The sequence below is a fragment of the Camelus ferus genome, chromosome 18 (assembly GCF_009834535.1).
Source record: "Camelus ferus isolate YT-003-E chromosome 18, BCGSAC_Cfer_1.0, whole genome shotgun sequence".
NCBI lineage: Eukaryota > Metazoa > Chordata > Mammalia > Artiodactyla > Camelidae > Camelus > Camelus ferus.
In genome coordinates, this window is record NC_045713.1 from 37,536,794 (window position 1) to 37,542,793 (window position 6,000).

Here is a 6,000-nt window from a genome sequence, read left to right on the forward strand (position 1 = left end):
AAAAGCAGGACATACATTTTCACAGCCGTTCCTTCTCCCATTTCTACCAAAAAGGACAGAAGTTAATCACACCAGTAGACACCCCATTTTCCCATAAGGGGAAAAAGACTTCCTCTATCCCTCTGGGCTCTACAGGGAAGGACAAATAATTTTCTTTCTACCCTTCTGAGTTTTGGGACCAGAGCAATCTGCATAACAAACTTTACTAAACAGCCTTTATTTCAACCCCTGGAGGCCTGAACCTTCTTTCTGCTGTCCTGTCATTTCTCCACAAATTTATTCTTTGTTGAAGATGCTATATAAGCTGGAATTCTAAACTGTCTCTTTGAATTACTCATTTTCCCTTGGGTATCTCCCATATATACATGAGGTGTACATGTCAATAAACTTCTGCTTGTTTTTCTCTTGGAAACCTGTCTTTATTACAGTGGTCTCAGCCCAAAACTCAGAAGGGTAGAAAGAAAATTATTTGTCCTCCCCTTAGAACCCAAGAGGGTAGAGGAAAGTCTTTTTCCCCTTATACTTTCTGTGTATAAAGAGAGAAAAACTAAGTGTAAGGCGTAGGAACAAAGTGAACGGTGTCTGAAACGTGAGCACAATTTCCTTACAGGTGAAGGAATAACGAATCTCAAAATGTGGTTTAATGACATACAATTCTTTAAACTGGTGACACTTATTACAGTTTTAGGACTGCAGTGTTTATATTTAATCATTACAGTGTCTGCAAATGTTCCATGAAATATTTAGTTGAGATGTGATCTTCAAATTGTGGTTGTTGTGGAACTTCTTTCATTTTTGAACTCACACAGTAATATCCTAAAATGTTTTACCTTTTTCATAATTAACAAGTGGCCACCATGAATTTAAATGACTTTTTCTTACTACATTTGTTGCTCTTTTCTTGTATGTGGTTCAAAAATTCCTCTTTTTCAGAAACATAGAGTAGACTCTTGAACATATGTTATTTGATTATTAGAGTTAAACAGAAATAGCTACCTAGAAGTAAACTTGGGGTAAATAGTTTCTTTTGTAAGTTTAATGCTTGCCTACAATCACCCAATTCTTAGTGCTTTTTGATTTCAATTTTTAAGTGTTACACATTTTAAACTTTAAAAAGAAGCTGAAACAATACCCAAAGAAAATTTCAAATTTCAAGTTAAAGAAGTTTCCAAAATAGAAGCACTACTTTTTATAATCATTCTCTGTTCTGCTCGATAAAGTATGAAATAATAGATTCCCCGTGTGACTGGCCCACAGAAGAACACATCATTCCTGTGATTTGCTGCAATGGTATTTGCACAACATGCTGCTAGGTGAGAAGCATATAGTTTAATGGATGGCCTGGTACACCGTCATTGCTAATAGCTTCGATTTTCACACCAGAGTGAAAGAGAGCCTATAGACCCAGAAATTTGGTGAACTTCCATGCTTTTCTTCATGTACGTAGTTTTAATTTTTGACCCTTAAACTTTAATTTACACACACTAGAAATATTTATTTTTTCTAAGTTTTTGATTAAATCTGATGGTGAAGTTGAACCAGATAACATTTAAAAGCCATGTCATAAAAGAAAAAAGAAGATTTCATTTTCTATAGTGTGACTAGGAGAATGCTTAGACGTCCCATGTCCTGGCAAAAATGATGAAAACATAGATCTAACCTGAAATGACCACATATGCACTTGCCATATTCTCACTTTCAATGAAGAAATACATGATTTCCCTTATTTTATAAATGGGATGGGTTCATTAATAACTTCTAGAACATGTCGCTTCAAAGTTTTAGGCAAGAAATGAAGTGGAATTCAAGCTCCAAGTAGTTATAAGACTCCAATTTTTTTAGACACAAAGTTCAATTTTTAAAATTATCACAGAGAACTACATTATAGAATATACATAGATGATGGGGGGCTTGGGAAATTATGCGGGCTTGGGGTGACAATGTGCCTTTTGGGAGATTTTGGCTTGGGGAGATGATTGGGGCTTAGGGAGATGATGCAGGCTGGGGAGACTATGTGGGGTCCGGTGAGACGATGTTGAGCTCGGGTATATCATGTTGGCTTGGGGAGATGATGGTGGTCTTGTGTAAATGATGCGGACTTGCAGATATTAAGCCGGCTTTGGCGACATGACAAAGGCTTGGCTGGATGATGCAGGCTTGGGAAATGATGCGGGTTTGGGGAGATGATTGGGCTTGGGGAGATGATGCAGGCTTGGAATATTATGCGGGCTTGGGAGATGATTGCGCTTCAGGAGATGATGTGGGCTTGGGGATATGATTGGTCTTAGGGAGATGATGCGGGCTTGGGGAGATTATTGGTCTCGGGGAAATGATGCGGGCTTGGGGAGATGATGTGGACTTGGGGAGATGATTGGGCTTAGGGAGATGATGCGGGCTTGGGGAGAAATGTGTTGGAGACATGATGTGGGCTTGGGGAGATGATTGGACTGTGGGAGATGACTCGGGCTTGGGGTGATGAAGCAGTCTTGCAGATATGCTGTGGGCTCAGGGAGATGCTGTAGGCTGTGGTAGATTATGTGGGCTTGGGACATCATGCAGGCTTGGGGAGATGATTTGTGCTTGGGGACATGATGTGGGCTTAGGTTGATGAGGTCGGCTTGGGGACATGTGGGCCTGGAAATATGATGCTGGCTCTGGAGTCGATGAGGGCTTGGGGAGATAATGCGGCCTCGGGGAGACTATGTGGGCTCGGGGAGATGATGTGAGCTTGGGGAGATCATGTTGGCTTCGGGAGATGACACGGGCTTCGGGATATGTGGGTTTGGAGACATGATGTGGGATGTGAAATAGCAGGGAAATACTGTGAACTGTTTTATTAAAAATAAAATACAGATCAATAAATTATCACTAATTATAGATTATGCCATGCCTGTCACTATATTCTAAAGCTCCTTGTACTGAAATCGGATACCACATAGAGCAGAACGTTACTTTTTATCTCACGTAGGAGAATGACACCCAAACCATGGTTTCTGAACTGGCTATACTTTTTCCTCCTTACCATCAGTGGAAATGATAAAGTAACGTGTCCATTCGTGTATAAATGGAGTCAGATCACTGCCAGAAACTAGAATGCTCGCCATTATTAGGAACAGTTTTGAGATAATGGAAAGTTCATCAATTCCTATGGAAAATATGAACAGCCTCTCCTTGGATGAGGACATTGTGAATGTCACTATGTCACTGTTGTAGGCAAATGGATTTGAATTCACAATATTGCTTTATCCAATGGACCAGAAATGAAACCCCCAGAAAATATAGTTACATATATAGGCTTTTAAAACTCTATACTTTCTGTACCTATAGTATTGATTTTAAAACTATGTAAGTATACAAATTCATACACACACGATTGAAAATGACTAAAGAAAATACCTCAGCGTTCATTTTCTTATTAGCATTTTCTGCCTCCTTTTGTTGGGAAAGATGATGGGCCAGGATTTCATCTTGTATTACTCTGGCATTCTGCTCTTGAGAAAGTTGTCTCTGAGCGTCTTTTTGCTCCTCTAAAACCGGGAGACATATTTCATTAGGTTTTGGGTTTATATGATGAAAAAAAGTCAAAAAAAAAAAAAAAGCCTAGAAGGGGAATCTTTTTTAAAAAATCAAAAAAGTGTTAAAAAAAAAAAAAGACACAGCCTTTTTAAGCACAAGGATCTTTATCGTACATAAATAACTCAAATTCTAATTTAAATGACAGCTAAAGTTATCACAGAGCAAAAACAGAGGGGGACATATTTTCGTGAAAGAAAACTTCGTTATAAAGCATTTAACCAGTTCCATCACAGTCTCAAGGCAATTTAGCCTGTACTTTAAGCTACAAAAGCCAAATTAACACATGGATTTGAATTAAGACTATTACTTTGTCGAATGGACCAAAACCATCAATCACTATGTTAATAATTAAGCTCAAGCTACCTTCCATTCCTTCAATTACGATGGGGATTGTCCTGCTCTGGAAGCAGCTTCTATACAGAGTGACAGGTCCCTCAATGCAGCAGCAAGCAATAAACCCCCTCCTCACAGCCTCCACCTTAGTGGATGGAAAAAAAGAAGATTAGCAGATTAAAAGAAAAAAAGACTTTTGCTTTTAATTAGGGAATTTTTTTTTTTATTTTGGGTGGTGCGGGTGGTAATTAGGTTTATTTATTTATTTCTTTTAGAGCAGGTACTGGGGATTGAACCCAGGACCTCACGCATGCTAAGCATGCACTCTACCACTTGAGCTGTGCCCTCCCTCTAATTAGGGAGATTTTAACAGCTTAACAAAGAAGTGAACCCAATAGGTCTACTATTCCACCCCAGCCTTGCGGTTTTCTGTCTCCTTCTCCATAGTAGGGAGGTTCCTTTTTCAGTGCCTGCAGCTTCAACCCTGCCTCCTGGAACACATGCTGTGTGTAATGTGTAAAGTTCCTGGTCTTTGTGAGCATGAAGTTAAGAGTCCCTTAAAATAAAGGATTCCATTGAATTGGTTGCAGATGGTTTGGTGTCTTTTTTCCTAATCCTCCACTTACATGATGTTCATTTGGAACTCAGGTCTTCTGTTATCAGGACGCATGGATCCTTTCTCCAGGGGTTCCCGTGTTAACACTTTATCCACATAGCCCAGTCTCATGCACACTCGAGTTGGCTTTTCTCTCTCTGTTTCGTCTTCTCCAACTTTATTCCCTTTACAGGTTTTTCTACACTATTTTCTTTACCATTTTTTGAAGTATTTTTCATCATTTCCACTCCTGTTTAATCTTTCTCAGAAGCACAAGTTCACACACACACACACACACACACACACACACGAGTTCCCCACACCTGTGTTTAGGTGCCATTTTACTGGCCTGTCTCTGTGTTTGACTTAACATTTTCATTATTCCACAATATCACCACATTCCAGGAGAGACAACCATTTGCCTGTGAACTTCTCATTTTGATCCACACGTCTCAGTAAAATGGTGAAGAAGAGTCGCAGACAACATGAGTGCTTTGTTTAAGATGCTGGCCATACATAAATACATTGCACCTGTTCCCAAAGACGAGCCTGTGCATCTGAGCTATGACTGGTCATTTGGTGCCACCTGCTGGACACAAAGAGTCACAGGCTGGGAAATCAGATCTGACTTCATGATTATCAGGAGCCCAGAGGTGACCTAGAACTGTGCTGAGCAAATTACTTCCTTCTGGAATGAAGCTTTATATCCCTTTAGAACAAACCTCTCCAACTCCTGATAAATATCTCTTGGCTAGATTATGATGCCCAGTTGCTTGGTCAAACACCAGTTTAGATGTTTCTGTGAACATTATATTTCAGGTGTGATTAGCATTTAAATCACTGACTTTGAATAAAGCTGATTACCCTCCATAATGTTGACGGGCCTCATCCAAACAGCTGAAGGCCTTCAGAGCAAAGACTGAGGTTCCCCAAACTGAAGGGAATTCTTTTCGTGGCTGAAGCATGGAAACCCAATCTGAGTCGCCAGACTATCGTCCCTTGGGATTCAGACTCAAGACTGCAATGTTAACTCTTACCTGAATTTCCAGGCTGCAGGCCCACCCTATGGATTTCAGCCATGATAGAAAGCTAGAAAGACAGACAGACAGACAGAGATATAGGTACTCTATTATTTTCATTTCTCCCTTGGAGAACCCTAAGTAATCATCTTGCTGTATCCCAGCGACAGGGGTATAGTTATGTTAATATTTACAGCAAAGTACATTGCAGTCATCATCTCATGATATATATAAATTAAATCATTATGCTGTACGCCTTAAACTTATAATACAGTGCTGTAGGTCAATTATACCTCAATAAAACTGGAAGAAATAAATTGCAACTTGGGAGACACAGATTTGGGTAAAACTGAGTGTTTCAAGGACGGGAGTCAGGGGCTTATAAAGGCAAAAAGCCAAGAGGTTGTCAAAAGTTGCCTGATGAAGACTGTGACTGACACTGACGTGAGCCAGTCAGGAGACACGTGTCCTTAAGGA